This window comes from Taudactylus pleione, unplaced genomic scaffold (assembly GCF_031769625.1).
Source record: "Taudactylus pleione unplaced genomic scaffold, aTauple2 ptg000815l, whole genome shotgun sequence".
NCBI lineage: Eukaryota > Metazoa > Chordata > Amphibia > Anura > Myobatrachidae > Taudactylus > Taudactylus pleione.
This window is the reverse complement of record NW_028285217.1, coordinates 660,768-681,282: the sequence shown is the minus strand read 5'-3', so window position 1 is coordinate 681,282 and position 20,515 is coordinate 660,768.

Sequence of the window (20,515 nt, the reverse complement as noted above, 5' to 3'; positions counted from 1 at the left end):
TATAAAGGCAGACCCTGCCAGTGGCAAAGGCAGGCCATCATTCATGTGGCAAAACTAAATGAACGTTGTCGTAGCTTATTAAACCATTGTAAATACTAAATACAAGCAAAGCTGTCTAGGATGTAAAAAATATACTCCCCCTTTTGGACACACTTATGTGCCTGTGTAAAATAAGCCTAATCAATGATGGGATTGCAGATTGGATTAAAGCCCTTTTGTAACTTTACCTGTATGAAACAGGTATAAAGTTATGTATGTTCTATCTGTGTTCCTAGGCCCACCCACTAATTGCACACAATGTTCCCAAATGATTGCTGCTTAACTTATCATTTGTCTCTCATAATGGGATTAAACAACTCAGGGGAATGAGCAGACAAAGGGAGCGTGAGTCATCCTTATGTCAGCTTTGCTCTATTAATGATATATTTCTCACCTGCACATCTGTACACTAAGCACTGTATTTGTGCCTCATGCCCATAACACAGCCTACAGTACCAAAATTCCAGCCTGCACTCTGAAAATTCATACAGCTCCTATTAAACAAAGGAAATGCATCTATGTCCTCTCCCTTACTACGTATTAGCTCCATTAACACCTTGTCTTATTTGTGCCTTTGCCCTGCTCTAGGCTCCTACCCATTAGCGTCTGTAGCCCTACCTGATAAAGTCACCCTCCGTCCCATAAAGCGGCCTGTTTGCACCTGCAAGTACTGTAGGTGCAACAGCATCACAAATAGTCACAAAGGGCCTTATGCACTGACTATACTAAAACAATGAACTAACATTATTTGGCATCTCTGAAAACATTTTTTCCAACTAAAATTTTGCTCTCAAAGTGATTACACTGTTATTTTGCTAAACAAATTCTACTGAAATAGTCTGAATAGGTACTTTTATGTTTGTTGTAAAAAGATGCATAAATCCACATTAAGACGCACACCTTACCAATGGTACCATCGGTGGTACCATTGGTTGCTAACCTAGATGGTTTGAATACATCGACACGATACCATCAATGGCCTCAAACCATTGTCAGGAGACCATCGATGGTTACACCCACCGATGGTCATCCCTGCTCTATTACTCACAAGACAGCGGATAAAGATGTAGGAGTGGGGGTTCAAGGGTCGCATCGCGGGGCAGGGCTAGGCTCTGTGTCCCAGATCCAGGGAGACAAAAAACACATTGCAAGGCTCTGTGCCATCGATGGTGAAGAACCATTGGATCTCCGCCATCGATGGCAAAACCATCTACCATGTGCGGTTAACAACTGATGGTTGTTAACTATCGATGGACGATGGCCATCCCTACTTCTCACCGGTGGCAACGGGGCATTCCCACATAAGAGAACATCCATGGGAGTGTAGCCAGTGCTGCAACCTATTCTGAGACATTCACATCTAGTCACTTCTCAACAGTGGCTGAATGGGCATCACTGGGTGGCACTGGGGTGTCCCATATAAAAGAAATGTCACATGGGAGTGCAGGGGGTGTGTAGCCAGAGCTGCAACCTATTCTGAGTCGTGTGTAGGCACAGTACAGGCCATTGTCAGTGGCATCTTTTGCACCGAGCATAAGGTCTAACGGTGCCTACACACATAGCGATGTGCTCACAATCCGACCTGAGGCACGATTTCCCCTGAACTCTCCCCAGACAGCTCCCCGGCAGTCGTGGTCACGATTTGGAGTAAAAAATGTCCAATCTGACTTAAGATCTATCGTGCATCCAGTGCATTGTGTCCCAGATTGTCAAATCTGCCCTACAGCAAGGCAGATCTAAAGATGCGATGTACGACGAGCGAGGACGCGCATCGGCATCGTGATCGTGAGTAGAAACTCGCGATTTGGGCATATTTTACACGATTTGTCTTCTAGATTCGTTGAAATCGGGCAAATCGTTGCAAAAAATCGCCATGTGTGTAGGCACCTTAAGTGCCACTACTAGTGATGACGACTATAGACTATCAGCTGGGGGCGGTGCAGTTGCATAAATGCGCACTACTCAGAGCGGATAGTTGCATAGGAATTGTGACTGCATTACGTGCTGCTTAGAATAAGCACCAATGTCTGTTTGCAAAAAATGCTATATGTACTGTATGTGCTGTAAATTTCACATATATCCAACAGATCAATATCAGCTCCACTAGTGTTAACATGTTAAATTTTGTTAACAAGAAACCAAAAATACTTAATCATCATGTATAAAAGTTTTGCACCCTGTCTACATGGCTGCACAGATTCTATGAGCCTCTACATTGAATTGTGGGAAGAAAACTTTTTCAGGTGAGCTTGATAGACGGGTTCACCTCCTCCCCAACTAGTAAACAGAATAGGCTACATTATATTGCAGTGCCAGCCATTACATAATATACATTAGCGTTCATATAAGTCACATAAGTTCTACCAGTTAGGTGGTGCTTAGACTACAGGAACCTTAATGCTGACATGTACTGTGTAATATGGCTTGATGACAATGAGCTCGCTACCCCATCTGTAACCCATGGCTCTTTAAGCTTAATAATAGTCTATACAGTGACCAGCTGCAACTCATCACCAACAAAAGCAGTGTATGATGGAATGACACAACTGGAAGGAATAGATAGAAAAACGTTTCCCCTTACCAGAAGCAGACTGCAGGCTTTCCAGGCTCCAGTATCTAGACAGCAGCCCTCTCATTCCAGCACCACCACCCCAACCAACGCAGCTACTGCTGTCAGAATCAGAGCCAGAGGAAAGCCCAGAGCTCCCACCACTACTGTGGGGGTTCATTGAATCACTTGGGCATTGCTGCTGAGTCCTCATCCGGACACACAGGCTGTGCTGTGCTAATCAGGAGCCTCTTGTTGCTTCTCCTCCCAGCACTTGTACCTGGCACTGCTGGCTGCAGTGCTTTCTGACTGCGAGCCTAGCGTTCCTTCCTTGTAGAATGCAACCTGACATCATTAGGGGCCCTCTAGGGGGGGGCTCCAGTCACCATCAGTTATTTCACTTGATGTACATGGCCAAGTGCCACAACGGTATCCTAGCAACGACTACTCATGCACTTAGTGCTAGAGGGCTGGAACTTTAGTAATACATGTGAAGAAGCATTGTCATTGTATTGTATGTAAGGGAATCCTCTCTGAGAAACCCTGCAGCAGAGCCCAGTGCTGCATCCCAATGATGACACCACAAGGATGTAAAGCCGGGCACACACTATATGATATTGTTCCGATGTGGAACAATATATCATACACACAGGGGTGTAACTAGGTATTTGAAAGCCCCATAGCAAAAGTTTGTAACGGCCCTTATGTACCACCCAATGTTGTAAAATGTATATAACACATGTAACTGTGACAAGGAAGATGGGCCCCCCTCAGCTCTGGGCCCCACAGCATACCTCCCAACTGTCCCGCTTCCAGTGGGACAGTCCCGTTTTTCTGGGACTGTCCCGTTGCCCACCCGCGGGCCGCAGTGTCCCGCGGTGGGGGGAGAAGTTGGGGAGAGCATAAACCGCTGCGAGCAGCGGGTGTGCAGGAGGAGAACAGATGGCGTGCGCATCTGGGCGTGCCCAGCATCTCGGAGAGTGCTGGGCACTCCCCCAAAGTGACGAAAATGGGGGAAGCCGCGAGGCTCCGCCCCATTTTCCATAGTCTCCATCCCCTTTAGTATAAGCCATGCCCCCTTTTTGGCCGCGCACGTACTGTCCCTCCTTCCCATCATCAAATGTTGGGAGGTATGCCATAGCAGCTGCAACCCTCGCACCTACAGTAGTTACAGCCATGCATATGCATTGTAAAGTGTGTACGCCCGATCCGATCACTCCACTTCTACTTTGATACCCAGTCATCAGACCACGCATGAACGAGCGCCCATTGCGGAGTGGAGAATTAAGGCTGTAAAGACTAACAACACCTGAAGATGGCGTTACCTACCGACCTTAGGAGAAGTCTATTGAAAATGTGGGAGACTTTTCCAATATGCAGGAGAAGAACCATTGTCCCTGCTATATCAACAGTACATAGCCGGGGGGAAAAAAACGTTCCAAACGTGACGATGAGGAATGAAATAAATGCAGCACTTCTGTGATTTTTAGTACACATGCCCCTAACACAGTAAACTCATCTTCTACAAATTATTATTAATTCTCCTTCATCCACTAGGGGACACTGGAGGCTTCATGACAGTAGGGTATAGACGTGTGCTAAGTTGGAGCTGGCACTTTAAATTTTAGAAGTGACTAGCTCCTCCCCCTCTATACCCCCCCTACAAGCCCAGTCTAAAGCTGGGTACACACCTAAGGATTTTCTGTCCAACCATCCAACTAGATTATTGGTTGGAATGAAAATCTGGTAAGGTATGAAAGTAAATGACAATCAGCAATTTGCTCCCAAACGCCAGAAAATGGACAAAAACTGTTGTTTGAACCTATTGTTTGGATCAAACATTTAACAAACTTGTCTGAACGACCATTTTCGTCTGTTTTCTGGCATTTAGGAGCAAATTGCTGAACATCAGTTACTCCCATACGTTACCAGATTTTGATCCCAACCAATCAACTAGTTGGATGGTTGGACAGATAATCTTTAGGTGTGTACCCAGCTTTAGATTGTGCCGAGTAGGGATGGACATCGGAGCCCACCATCATATGATGGCAGTGCTTCCACCATTGAATCTTTCGATGCAATGGTAACTAACCATCGTATCAAAAGAAATAAATGGTAAAAACTATTCATATGAATAGTAAACGCAGCTGAGCCAGGCAGGCAGGCAGGCAGGCAGAGCTAACTGAGGACAAGGAGGAAAATGAGAAACACTGTTACTGCCACGATGCTGCTGCTGTGGGCAGTTACAGCAACAAAAAACTGAAGTCTAAAAACATGTATTAAATATACTTAAAATACAAAGAACACAAACCTCTTACAGCACCAGCAGAGAAATCACTTTCCATCTCTGCTGGTATAAACGTTTTTAGCTGTCACTCTGTGTGTGTCTGTGAGTGACTGCTGCTGCAGGGCCAGGGCTGCACACAGATTGGCTCTCACTGTCTCAAAGAGCCAATCAGAGTTAGCCGAGAGGGAAGGGGGGGAGGCAGTGAGAGACAGCCTCCAAGGATCCCAGCAGCATGAACCAGGAAGATTATTAGAGGCAGAGACACAGCACGCAGCAGCCAGGGGAGGCATAGCTTTTAGGAATGAAAGAAAAGAAGCCACCATTGGAACACCATTGAATGATTACCATTTGATGGCAGCAAACATCGGAATGCTGCCATTGAATGGTAAAAACACTAACATCGGTAGAAAAACATCGATGGTATGCAACCATCGACCAACGATGTCCATCCCTAGTGCCGAGAGGAGCTGGTAGTGTTACCAAATTCTCCTACAGGTTTTAATAGTTTTATAGTTGCACTGAAGCTGAAGATTTCAAGCAATGAGGAATGACAGGCAGCATCTGCCCCTGCCTGTCTGCTCCGTTGAAGGATGCCGGAGGAGACCCACTCGCAACTGCTTGCAGACCGCCTGGGGACCCCGACTACAGAGATCACTGTCTCTGGGGGTACTGCATGCCACTGCACGCAGCGCGCAGCAAGGTTCCCCGCTAGTCTAATCGCCACAGGCAGTGTGTGAGTATGCACCTGGCTCCTCGATTAGCGAGGTAGCCAGGTTAAACAGCTTTACAGGTGTTTTTTTCATAGCAGCAGCTGCTCCAATTAGCGGAGCTACATCTATGGTGCGGATCACAAAAGCCATGGCGTCGTCCGATGCCACATCATCAGGACCCTCACCACAGGTCTCAAAAAAGAGATTGTTACCCTCCAGTCGGAGGAGGAGGACATGCCGGCTCTAGAAGCGGGCGAAGTATTGCAGATAGAGAATGAGAAAAAGGGTCCTGCACGGCCGACTTTCTTTTTAAAGAAACAAAAGCAGGCAACTTCTTTTCCAATTTTAGAAAAATTAGATTCTCTTCTGGTTTCAGCTTGGGAACATCCAGATAAAAGATTTCAGATGTCCCAGTGGTTGTTATCTTCCTATCCTTTTCCTGCAGATAGCAAAAAACCTTGTTAGACTCCTCCTACGGTAGATCCTTTGGTCTCTCGTCTATCTAAAAAGAGGCGGACGCAGAAACGAAGAAAGCTCTTCCCTTTACGGGAAGTGTCTTATTTGGGGCGGAGCTCGATAAGTGGATTTCTCAGGCTACTGGGGGTAAATCCACTTATCTTCCGTCGGCTGCACCGCCTCCTAGAATGCCCTACTCGGAACCCTCGTTTCGGTCCTTTTGTTCCCCAGGTCGTTCCCATGGTCACTCCAGAGGAGGACCTACTACTTCCCGTGGTTCCAGAGGTCATGGCAGATCCGCAACAACATCTGCTCAACAGGAGTGTAAGTCCACTACCAAACCTAGTGCATGGCGGTGATGATGGGTCTCCTTCGGAAACAAGGGATCACAATTATCCCTTACCTGTACGATCTCCTTCTGAAGGCTCATTCCAGAGAATAATTACTGCAGAACAACGCAGTGACTCACAAGCTCCTCATATGTCACGGGTGGATCTTGAACTTTCCAAGTCTCATCTGCAACCGACACAGAGGCTCCAGTTTTTAGGAATAATCCTGGACACACTATGGCCCTCATTCAGACCCGCTCACAAGTGCTATGCGCTCGCAAGCGGGTCGATGGTGGGGCACTGCACACGCAATTCTCTTGCTCCGGGGCTCGCTACAAACGGGGCGCTGTCGATGTTGATCGACAGCTCGCCCCGTTTTGTAGGCGGGGAGGGGGGGTGGCTAGCCAAACGGAGGCGCTCCCAAAGGAACGCCTGCCGTTTGGGGGCGGCCCTACTGACATCACGAGTGATGTCAGTAGTGAGCTTCCGGCTCTATTAGAGCCGAAAGCTTACTGGGGCTTGCGGCAGATGAGACCCTACCACAAGGGTCTCGTCGCAAGCCCCGATGGTCGCGATGGTCAAGACCATCGCGACCATCACCTGGCTGCTCACTAAAGCTGTGGGTTGTCACCCCCAGCTTAGCGAGCGGCCAGGAGGCTGGCTTTAAAAAAAAAAGTGTGCGCCCTCATTCAGAGCGAGCGCTCGCATTTTGCGAGCTGCTCTGAATGAGGGCCTATGTCAGCAGGTTTTCTTTCCTCAGGAAAAGGCAGCCTCCATTCAGGAGATGGTGAGGACGGTCCTTCGACATCATCTGGTATCGGTGTACATCTGCATTCGAATCCTGGGAAAGATCGGCAGACTTGCTTCCTGTGAGGTCCAGCGGTCCTGGAAGTGGTGTTCCCAAATCAAGCATAGCGCTCGCGAGCGGGTCTGAATCAGGCCCAGAGTGAGATATCTCTCTCAACTGTGAACCTGAACAAACCATATTGCAATGCAAGGGGTGTAAAATCGTAAATACATACATTTTTTTACATGTGGGGTAAATACTAGAGATGAGCGGTTTGGATTCTGTGGAATCCGAACCGCTCCGAACATAGGGGATCCGAGACCACCCGAACGCTGTTCGGGTGTTCCCCGCCTGACTCGGATCGCCGTTCGGGGCTGAACGGCGGCCGCCTGATGTGACATCAGGGCTCCTATTGTGTAGGGCAGACCGCTGTGATAGCGGTCTGCCCTACACAGAACAAACACACAGCCGCCAGCGGCAGCTGTGTGTTTGTTACAGCAGCCAATGAGAGTCACACAGACTCTCATTGGCTGCTGCACGGAGGGAGCCGGCTGGAGCTCACTCATGACGTCCGTCTTCCGGCTCCCTCCTCGGCGCGTGGATGCAGAGCGGACGGCGCAGGAGCGGGGATTCAGGTTAGTTTTTTATTTTTTTATGTGTGTAAGGGCCGGGGGTGCTACTGGGGGGCACAGCTACTAGGAGGTACAGCTATTGGGGGCATAACTACTGGGGGGCATACTACTGGGGGGGTCTGCGCATAGCACTCGCGAGAGGGTCTGAATCAGGCCCAGAGTGAGATATCTCTATCAACTGTGACCTGAACAAACCATATTGCAATGCAAGGGGTGTAAAATCGTAAATACATAATTTTTTTTACATATGTGGGGTAAATACTGGCTGATATTGCATGTAGCCCACAAATACTGTACAGCTTTATTATTACTCTACAAGTTAGATGTCAATTTGGAAACACTCCTCCCAAATCTAAATCTCTCTGCACATTTTAAATCTGCCTCACCTGCAGTGCAGCATGGTGTCACCAAGAGATGATCAGTTGAGAGAGAGATCTCACTCTATTCCCAAGTTTGAATCAGGCCTATGGCCCTCATTCAGAGCCGTTCGCTATTTGCGGTCGTTCGTTCAAAAACAAGGGGTGGCTATTCAAATGATCCGTTCGCACATTGCAGTCTGTTCACACTTCTAAGTCTGAATGAGCGAGCAAAACATACGCTCGTTTATTTGATAAAAACGCCCCCTGGCCGCTCGCACCATACGTCATGTCCGCTATTTATTAGATTAATCGAGTACATCGTACAGCGTATGAACTGCTCGCTATTCTTGTGGTTGGTTTTTTCAACCGCTATTTTGCGAGCAGTTCTGAGTTTAAAAAAACCAAGTGACGTGGTCAATGACGCTGCTGGATTAATTATGCACACCCTTAAAACGCCCGTTTTGACCTTTAAGCACGCCTGCGTTCGAATTCCACTCCCCCGTTTTCAAGCACCTTCCCCTGTTACCACACACATACGCCTCATTCTGTCACTCAAAATAGCAGGCACTCGCTATATAGCGTACAAACGATTTTCGGCCGCACTGACTGGTTCGCGCATGCGTACTAAAAACCGTACGCATGCGCAGATGTGCGAACATCGCTCGGAACGAGCGTACTGCCGCTAACGAGCGGCTCTGAATGAGGGCCTATGTTCTCTATCACATGCTCACACACACACACACTAGGTAGGGGGTAAATATACTAAAGTGAGAGTTTTTAGAAGTGAGTTTTAAAAGAGATGTTGCCCATAGCAACCAATCAGATTCTACTTAACATTTAAATAGCACCTGCTTGAAGATAATAGCTTGAATCTGATTGGTTGCTATGGGCAACATCTCTTCTAAAACTCACTTCTAAAAACTCTCACTTTAGTAAATTTACCCAGGGTTGCCTACCTTTAACATTCTCTTCCCGGGAGAAGCCCGGGTAAGAGATGCAGCAGTGGGCCGACGGGGGCGGGGTTTGAAGATTCGTGTCATTAAGCCCCGCCCCCTTGTGGTAAAATTGTCGCGATTTGGGCACAATTTACATAGGGGGCGGGGCCAAATGCTGTGATTCATGCAGAATCACAGCTTAAGCCCCGCCCCCTTCACGGAGACCCGCGATTGCCGCGGGTATTCTTCTAATTCTGCCCACTTCACTAGGAAGTGGGCAGAATGCGGGAGAAATGCCTACCCTTCCGGGGGTGCGGGGGGTTACCCGAAAAATCGGGAGCCTCCCGCGAAAACCGGGAGGGTAGGCATGTATGAATTTACCCCTAGGGCTAAATTGTGTTGGGAGCCAATTAACCTATCAGTATATTTTTGGAGTGTGGGAGGAAACCGGAGTACCTGGAGCAAACACACGCAAGCACAAAGAGAATATACAAACTCCACACAGTTAGGGCCGTGGTGGGAATCAATCTCACACCCTCAGTGCTGTGAGGCAGTAATGCTAACCATTACACCGTCTGTGCTACCCTGTTGGCACTATATAAGTCCTGTAAATGTTATTATAATAATAAATATAACAATATAACTAATAGAAGTCCATGTATTCAGTTTACATGAATCAGAATGGCATGTGTTAGACTGTGTGCCCTTGATGTGAGGCTTCCTCCTACGGCAATTTATCCTCTAGATGCCAAAAGGCTGTGGCTGAGATGAATGTCAGCAATGCTGAATGTAAAGTGCTTTTTGCTTTAAACAGCATTCTGTTCTCATTACTAGCAGGCAGCGTGCAAAAGCAAGACTGTAGCCTCCTACACAGGAACACGCCATACTGAACTCTAATAGTCATGTTGTAGAGCACGCCTAGGGGACACCATGTATGTACATATATAAACACATCAAGGTGTAAGGCAAATTCTATAAAGATTCAGCTGTTTAGTACTCAGATCTGACCGGGCACTATTAGTGTGGTCAGATTATACACAGATGTGGTCATATTCCACTGCATTTACAGAACAACATCTGATGTCTTCCAGGCAGTCATCCAGGTTGATCCCTTGTATATAAAACAGGCAAATAGGTTATGAGCATCACTGTCTGGGCACATTCACAGGTATCAGCAACTCCCCAAACTTCATGTTAAGCTCCAATCACTGTACAACAAATTGATACTTTTAATTTGTTTCCTTTCTAAAAATAGTCATACATTACTAATTTGAGGTCAAGAAAACAAAAATTATTTCAGAATGTTTTTACTAGCTCTATATTTTGAGCTACACTACTTGCACTATACTCAGGCCCGCCAAGAGCAGTGGCGGGCCCCGGTAATAGGGGGCGTGGCCTAATAGCGGGAGGCGTGGCCACGCCCCTTGCCGATAGAAAAAAAAGATTTGCAGCGCCGCGAAGGGGGGGGGGCGCTCTGAGCCCCCTCAGCCCGGCGCAAAGCCAGGGAGGGCGCGATCACTGTGATCGCTCCCCCGCACAGGCATAGGAGACACGCTGTGTGCTGGGCTGCTGTGGGGGGGGGGCGCTGGACCTGGGCCCCCGCTGGGCCCCTCAGAAAGTCCGGGCCCGGGTAATCTGTACCCGCTCCCCCCCCTCTCGGCGCCCATGACTATACTGTATGTACATTAGTAATATAGTCATAGTGAAAAGCTATTTTAAAATATTCTGATATTTTCTTGATAGAAAATAAATAACAGTTGTAATTCAATCAATCACAAATAAGAACACAAAACTAAACAAACATACAGCATAGGAAAGTACTATCTAATATAGTGGCCTATTCATGGGGGTGCTTTCTCTTTGCTTGTCGCTTGTACTTGATATCTTTGTTACATTGCTGAAATGCAGGGCTTAAAGTGGTCCTGGAGAGGTGGTGGAACTCATCTCTCCTGCCACCTACTCCCCACTCCCCGCCACGCTAGTCTGACAGGCCAAAACAAGCGTGAAAACAGTTCTTTACACAAACACACACAGAAAACACACACTGTTGTGTATAGGAAACGGTAAAGTGAATGGCTCGGGGACGCCTAGGCTCCCAGAAGCTTTGGGAGCTATGACAGTGTGAAATACAATGTTAGATCACTTAAAAAGAAAAAAAAAAGTTCTGTATCATCAGTGTTATTTCTCTGCCGTGCCTCTGAGTTTTTTTTATGGGGTCCCCACAAGCTAGTCTGTCACTTGGATGGTCAATGTTTTTTTGCAACCCCTATGTATTGCCTTTGCTTGATTCTTTTCTTACCTATATGCTGATTTCTCTGAAGAAATTGAGCCTCCCTAGGCAGACAGAGAGTGTCTCTCTGTCTGTGGGACTTCTATGCAGGGACTTGGTGGAGGTGGAACTAGTTCCACCTACCATTCCACTCCGTTCCTGCCCACTATAAGCCCTGCTGAAATGTCTTGGTGGAATCGCTCACTATGCTTGTCACTCAGTGCACCCCAGTTATCTTGTGTGGGTAATCCCGTAAATCGCAAATATTTGAATAAGGGAGGGGACAAATAACTGATTCTTTTAATTGGGTCATTAGGCCCCGCACCCTCTGCGCGGAACACAGATTGCTGGTAAGATTCTCTCCATTCTGCCCACTTCACTAGGAATACCCCTACATTGTCATAAATGGGCTATATCTCGGAACTCAGAGCTAACAGAGTTTTAAATGTCATATTCATTCTTCGCATGCTGAAATCAATTAGAAGTAGCTATTTTCACATCGGAAACCACCACAATTAGTACGTATACTATACAAGGCATGTGGAGAAGGGTTGATGTGAATTAATATTTTCATGCGATGTTACTATTTGTCTCTCATCAGGAGATGGGCTCCAATAAGAGCCTGTCTTGGCAAAGAGTTGGACAGTGGGATAGCGTAACACCTCCTGGTTTGGGTCCTCGTCACACAAAGTCAAGGCCAGATTGAGGCTTGTGGGGGCACCGGAGCAACTAAGTTGTGGGGGCCCTATCAGTAAAAATGCCATGGCCTCGCACAGTGACTTCTATGCCCCTTACCTTTTATCTGGTCTCCCCACTGACCTGCAAGGTGGCAGCATACTACATCATATCCGCAACACTGCTGGGAACTGACTGCCGGCAGCATAGCTGACATGACCTAGTACACTGCCAGGGGCAAACGCAGGATTTTGAGTGGGGCGTTAGATAGAGAGAGAAGGAGGGAGAGGGGAGGGGGAGAGGGAGGGAGAGACATGGGGCAGGATGCATCAAAGGTAGAAATGCGGTCAAACCCCCAAAATGCGGGTTTGACCACATTTTCCAAGCCCTGGAATGCGATGCTATGATGGCGTTACCCTATAGAAGCCTATGGGCTTCTAACATGAGAGTAATGTGAGAGGGACCCAATCGAATCCCTCCCTGCATCCCCCGCTGCACGTGTGTCCTTCTGCATGCGCAGAAGGGATCCAGAGGGGCTTCTGGGTCATAGTTTCGTCATGCATCCCACCCAAGGAGGGAGACAGAAAGAGAGAGGGTGGAGAAAGGGAGAGGAAGGGAGTGAAGCATGGAGAGGGAGGGGGACAGTAAAATAGAGGGAGAGAGAGAAAACAAGAGAGGTGAGGGAGAAGAAGGGAGGAAGGGACAGACGGAGAGAGAAAAGGAGGGACAGAGGGAGGAGAGAGAGAAAGGTAGTAGTCACGTGGTGCGCTATGCACTTTTGTTCCTAGCCCTGGGCCTCCTTACTGCTGGCATGCAAGGAAATGCAATGGCCACATTTGTTTCGGCCATTGTTATGTCTTTACCATATATTTACTTGATGGTTAGTTGAAATATCAGTTTCTATTTCTCGTAGTTATTAGGTAAATATTCCATAAAATATATTTAGGAAAAATTATAGTGGATAATCCTTTTGATTCATACCAAAGACAAACACGTACCAAACAACAAAAAACATAGACTCAACATGGATAAAAAGAAAATATACCTCATTACTCATATTTTAAGAAATGGTGCCAACTCAAAGTCAATATTCATGCCATAGGGTTGAAGGGTACCTAGCTCAAAAATTAATTTAGTTTCCTCTTTCAAAAGTTGGTCATTAATATTTCCACCTCTCCATGGTATGGTTAGTTGTTTTAAACCTACAGAGGGTTAAGAATCATCAAAAAAGCCTCCTTTATGTCTAGGAGCGATGAATTTTCCAAACAATGGAATGAAACTCTGGATGCTTGTTCCTTTAGGTTAATGAAATTAATAATTGAAGAGAGAGAACTCTCGATAAAAAAGATAGAGTATGATATCCTTAACATAAGAAGGAAACTAAAACCCATAGAAAAATTACCAGATTTTAGAAATCTTGAAGAATTAACAAGGAACAAACTGAGGTGGATGGAAAATGAAATCGTGGACCAAAAGAAACGAAAATTCAGGAGAGATGAAGAGGACTATAAAGGTGACTATAGAAACTGGAAAGAAGGAAGAAAAAATGAACAGGCCACAAGGGGTACATATACAAGGTCAATGGAATACAAGAAATTAGATGAACAAAGGGAAGACATGAAGGGACCACCATCACCAAGAAGAACTTACCCTAAAAGAGAACGAAATGGGAATCAATGGAACAGGGGTATTCAAGGCAAAAGATATGGACCCCAGACTAGAAATAGTTATGAAAAAGGTCAATACGGGGTTTCTAAAAGAACTCGCCATGATGATCAAGAACCTGTACGTTCAACAATAAGAGGAAATAGGAAATATCCGGACACAAAAACTTTGATTAGGAGTTTTAATAGTGGTAGAGAGGACCAACAAGAGATGAATAATACATCTGCAAGGACCTTAATGACTCATTTGAATGACATGCATTGGGGGGAAAAGGAAGATGAAGATACCAACTATGGAGGTGTAGAAGAAGCAGAAGAGTTTATGGATGCTTTTTTAGAATTGGCACACCAGCAAACATCCCCCAGCAGAATAAATATGTCACAAATAACAACGCAGAAAGGCCAACTCAACAAAAGAAGAAATCGGAGAAAAAGAAACTCCACAAAGTGCGGCAGTAGACTCAAGAACAGTAAGAAGAAAGAAAAATAAAAAATCAACAAAGAAGATGATACGCAGGGGATATTCAACCTGAGCAAATACCATCTATCCTCTCCAGAAATTAGGGTATTGAGAAAAGGACTAAAATTTGCACCTATCAACAAAATTAATAGGTTTAATACCTTTATAGACCTCCATAAATTTACGAGAAAGATCTCTTTGAAAAAATTCTTCAATAGAAAAGAACAGTGTATGGAGATACCAACAAAAGAAGATGATTTCAAACATACAAATCTAAAGGAGAAATCTACTTTTTGCGCTCATCATATAAAAGGGAACCTTATAAATACGTTCCAGAAATTGGTAGAAGACGACATCAGAAAAATGCCAGAAAACCTTAGTAAAGGACAGAAATATAATCTGTCAGCTGCAAAAAGGAAGGCACTACAAGGCCTAAGAAAAAATTAAGAAATAGTACTAAAACCTGCGAATAAGGGAGGAGGGATTGTCATTATGAACAAAGATATGTATATAGAAGAAGCATATAAATTATTGAAGGAAGAAGGCACTTATGAACTTCTAAAAAATTATCCATCGGGCGCATTCTCTGAAGATTTACCCAAAAAATCCTGAAAAAAGGAAAAGATAACGGTATACTGAACAAAAGAGAATTTGAATACCTATACCCGAATTGTGCCAAGATTCCGGTGTTTTACCATCTCCCAAAACTGCATAAGGACTCAAGAAGACCACCCGGAAGGCCTATAGTGTCAGGAATAAACTCATTGACATCATGTTTATCCAAATATATTGATCAATTTCTGCAGCCTATAGTGAAAATGCAACGAGGATATATAAAGGATACAACCAAATTCTTGTGACCACCCACAGCTAGTGCGAGCGGCCACGATGATGGACTTGCGACGAGACCCTTGTGGTAGGGTCTCGTTGCCGCAAGTCCCAGTGGACTTCTTGCTCTTACAGAGCAAGAAGTCCACCCACTGACATCACTTGTGATGTCAGTGGGGTCGGCGACAGACGGTAGGCGTTTCCATGGGAACGCCTCCGTCTGGGCAGCAATTTCCCCCGGGTCCGCCCACCAAAGGGGGCGTGCTGTCGCTCAACATCAACAGCACGCCCCCTCTGGTACGAAACCCGGAGCGACGATTTGCCCGTCGCTATCCGGGTCTCGCGCATGCGCACAAAGGAGCCGCCTCCGTCGTGCGCATGCGCACTGGGCCAACATCGACCCGCTTGCGAGCGATCAGCGCTCGCGAGCGGGTCTGAAGCAGGCCCAGAATCCCTATCTGGAATAATTTGCAAACAGTAGGGCATAGGCTACTATAGAATAACGCCATATGGAGATGTCGTTACCTATGGGGCCTTCGCATTCCAGTGCTTGGTAAATCCGGCAGCACAGCAGAAACCTATGGGGGCTGTATTTGCGAATGGCAATCCCTCCATAGTACATCTGCGGGATCCCTAATATTTAATGAAACTTTATTAATTAGACTAATTAATCACATTTTCTGCTGCTGGTGAACAAGTTATCATACCCATCGTCAATTCATAGAAAATAAGATGCTTAATAAACCTCATTTGTTTTTTACAAAAATGTACATACCTGGGAATGTGAGGCGTCTTACACAGCCCACGAGATCCAGCCTAGATGGGGTGCTCTGGGAAAATGAGTGTATCTTCAATGGGAGGATGCGAAATATTTCATAAGGTGTAGCGGATCTTCTCCCACTCATTCTTACCTAAGGAAGAGGAAACTTGTCAGCAGTTGTTCTCAGCATAGGATATTCCGTCCACTACAGGTGAACTTGTCTCAGTGAATCAGTGCTAATGCCGATGATAAATATAGACATCACGCTAGTGCATTAGATGTTAGTGCATTAGAATGATCCATGTTTTAGACAATCAGACACGTGCACATTGACATAGATAAAATATAGGTTTATTAGTATTATGTATTATGTAGGTTATTTTTTTACCAGGTTATTACAATGAACAGAAGAGGGTGCCAAGTCTACATTTAATATAGAATATGCAAACATCTTGTCATAGAGGTAAATAGTGAATGCAGTAATAGGGCATATCCACACAGCATGTGCTGAGCTTTCAGACTCCTGGAGATCAGCAGCTGAGAAGCCTCAGGGGATTGATCTAATCAGAGGTGGTTCTCTGGAGATTGTCACCTAATGGCATGTAGGGACGATCTGTGATAGTATGTGGAGGTGGTCTGATAGTATGTGGGTGATCTTATGGCATGTGGGGGAGGACTAATGGCATGTACCTCACCTGATGGCATGGGATTTATGATCTGATGGCAAGTGTGTGGGTTTTGATAGCATGGGGGTGGCATATATGGGATAGTCTGGTAGCATGTCGAGGGGGTCTGAAGGCTTTTTTGGAGGATCTGATTGCATGTGGGGTGGTCTAATGGAATGTGTAGAATATCTGATGTTATGGGTGGGTGGTCTGAGGGCATGGATAAGTGGTCTGCTGGCATGTGTGCAGAGTCTGATTGCATGTGCAGAGTACAATTCCATGTGTGTTGGGGTCTGGATAGTATATGGTTATATTTGAAGGCATGTAAGAGAAGTCCAATGGCATGTTTGGGAGGTTTAAAGGAATATGTAGTGTTTATCCAAATACCCATGGTGGGTATAATAGTAGAGCGTTTCCACAGATCTAAGGAAGGTGTAATAGTAAAGTGTATCCACAGATCTAAGGTGGGTGTAATAATACAGCGTATACACAGATCTATGGTGGGTGTAACAGTAGTGTGTATCCACAGATCTATGGTGGGTGTAACAGTAGTGTGTATCCACAGATCTATGGTGGGTGTAACAGTAGTGTGTATCCACAGATCTATGGTGGGTGTAACAGTAGTGTGTATCCATAGATCTATTGTGGGTGTAACACTAGTGTGTATCCACAGATCTATGGTGGGTGTAACAGTAGTGTGTATCCACAGATCTATGGTGGGTGTAACAGTAGTGTGTATCCACAGATCTATGGTGGGTGTAACAGTAGTGTGTATCCACAGATCTATGGTGGGTGTAAGAGTACTGTGTATCCACAGATCTATGGTGAGTGTAATAGTTGTGTGTATCCACAGATCTATGGTGAGTGTAATAGTTGTGTGTATCCACAGATCTATGGTGAGTGTAATAGTAGTGTGTATCCACAGATCTATGGTGGGTGTAACAGTAGTGTGTATCCACAGATCTATGGTGGGTGTAGCAGTAGTGTGTATCCACAGACCTATGGTGAGTGTAATAGTAGTGTGTATCCAGAGATCTATGGTGGGTGTAATAATACAGCGTATACACAGATCTATGGTGTTTGTAACAGTAGTGTGTATCCACAGATCTAAGGTGGGTGTAATAATACAGCGTATGCACAGATCTATGGTGGGTGTAACAGTAGTGCATATCCACAGATCTATGGTGGGTGTAACAGTAGTGTGTATCCACAGATCTATGGTGAGTGTAACAGTAGTGTGTATCCACAGATCTATGGTGGGTGTAACAGTAGTGTGTATCCACAGATCTATGGTGGGTGTAACAGTAGTGTGTATCCACAGATCTATGGTGGGTGTAACAGTAGTGTGTATCCACAGATCTATGGTGGATGTAACAGTAGTGTGTATCCACAGATCTATGGTGGGTGTAATAATACAGCGTATACATAGATCTATGGTGGGTGTAACAGTAGTGTGTATCCACAGATCTATGGTGGGTGTAACAGTAGTGTGTATCCACAGATCTATGGTGGGTGTAATAGTAGTGTGTATCCACACATCTATGGTGGGTGTAATAGTAGTGTGTATCCACAGATCTATGGTGGGTGTAATAGTATTGTGTAACCACAAATGTATTATGAATATAATAGTAGAGTATATCCAAAGATCCATAGTTAATGTAAATAGTAGAGCTTATCCACAGATCTTTAATAGCTATAACAGTATTGTATAACCACAAATGTATTATGAATATAATAGTAGAGTGTATAGCTAAGGTCTATAGTGAATGTAAATAGTAGAGTATCTACAGATCAATTTTGATTGTAATAGACTTGTGTAACCGCAGATATTATAAGAATATATGAGTAGAGTGTAGCCTCTGAGCTATGGAGCCTGATTCTGAGTTGGACGCAGTAGCGTTCGTGTCTGCCTTTTTTGCCGGCCGCCCATTTGCAACTTTATGCAAATGCCAATACAGAGCCCTTCCCTGATCTAGGAATGAGATGTCCGCCGTCAGCGTCCGTATACGCTAAAATACTGCTTGGTGCGTTTTTAGACGCCGCCATCGGTTGCACCATAGAAACTTGCAGCAGCCCTATGGAAGGTACAGATTATCCATCTGAGTATGGCCTCTTATGTGAGCGGTTCTGATGTCTGTACGTAACCAGTACCAGCGACACGTACCCATTACATGCATCACCTCCCAGTCACCGACCACGAATGCTCAAAACATTTTTCATACATTTCTGACAGCATGCGTCTCTTGTGCGCCACAAGCGCAACTGCAACTGTGCGCATGGAATATGGACGCCTGCGCAGTGCGATGTAGGATGTAGGTGCATGCGCAGAAGAAAGAACTCGCTCCGCTGTGTCCGGCTTTTCGTCTGACTAGTGAATATAAATATTAGATTGTATCCAGAGACCCACTATATAGTAGGTGTGGGGTGTGGGATGGGTTCTAACACCTTGTGGGAGCAATTGTACAGAAAGTGCTCTTCTAGAACCATTCCAACCGATGTCATGAAAATGTTCAAACCCCCAAAGTGGTTTTAACATTTGAACAAAATGGAAAATAGTCTCAATCTCCCATCACTCTTGTTAATTTAACATATAAATGAAGTAAAATGAAACACTATATTAGAAACCTGTAAAAGCTGATGAAGAAGATGGCCCTACATAATTGGAAGTTGGACTTTGAAGTGATGTGGAACTTCAGGTGGGTTCAGAAACTGAAAACTAGGCACAGCCTCGGGGACTGGGGTGGGCATGCACCTTAAAATGCGATTGGCAGGCAAATAGGTGCAAAGAAGCAGTGTGGGTCCACATGTTATGTCAGTAATAAGCTCTTAAAAAGTGTCTCGATCCTTCAAGTCCACTGAGAGGATCCCAGAAATGGTGCTGTTACCTATGTGTGCTAAATAACGTCAATGACAGGGAGCACGAGTAATCAGAATATACCATCTGTGTGTAAATACCAGCATATTCCTGCTCCTTGATAGGCAATTCATACTCATGTAACTGGTTATTTCATTCTGGAGTCACTGGACTCTTAGTTTACTCCACTCCAACTCTCTGTGTATGGAAATCCTTAGCTAAATATTGGAGAACACATTCTACTGTAATTCTCCTAGACCTAGAATCCATCCTTGAGCTGGAGAAAGATGCAGACAAGTAGTAGACAAAAATGACCATGAGTGTCACCTTTCCATTAGAATGGCTTGCTGCAACTTTTTTTGGGTAGCAAAAAGCTGTGTCCCGTCACCACCGCATGAAAAGACTGGCTGCATAGTTCATCTCTATAACAAGATGCAACTTGGCGAACAATTAATATAAGTAAAGAGCCCAGAAAGGAGGAATGAAGCAATTAAATATCCTATGCTGGCAATTTCACGGCAATAGATAAAATTATAATGAAGACATTTGGGAATATTTTTTTAGTTTGTAACAAAATATTTGCCATACTCATGTCTACCAAAATGGAAGATCTCCAGCTTAGCAGAGAATATATTTTCATGCAAAGCATTGATCAGAGTGTTTATAATACATGAAAAATATACATGGCTGTCTGTTTTATTTTTTAAAATGCACAGTTTTATGTGATATATAGTAGGATTTACTTACAGCAGTCCAAATGTTAATGTTATAACAAAATGTCTCCATGCCATAACAGTCACATGCTTCTCCAAGAAGTGTCACCAAATTCTATAAAGAAGTTTGGTCTATAATATTATGTTAACAATTGTGTCCAATGAATTCTGGGTGTGAGATGCTTATTATCTCCCATGTGTTATCAGGGGTGTAGTAGGTATTACCACCGGACGCATGTCCGGCGGTTGAAATCCCGACAGCGGCAGCCCGGCAAGGGTGAAAACCCCGATCATCCCTAAGTATCGCTAACCTAATTCCCCCCCTAACCCTCCCTTAGGGGTGCCTAACCCTAACCTCCCTCCCCAAGTGCCTAACCCTAGTCCCCCCTCTAAGTGCCTAAACCTAACCCCTCCGTCCCCGCCGCCTAAACTAAGTCCCCCGGGGGGTGCCTAACCCTAACCTCCCCCCAGGGGGTGCCTAACCCTAACCCTCCCTTCCCCTAGCCTAACCCTAACCTTCCGGGGGGTTGCCTAACCCTAAGTCC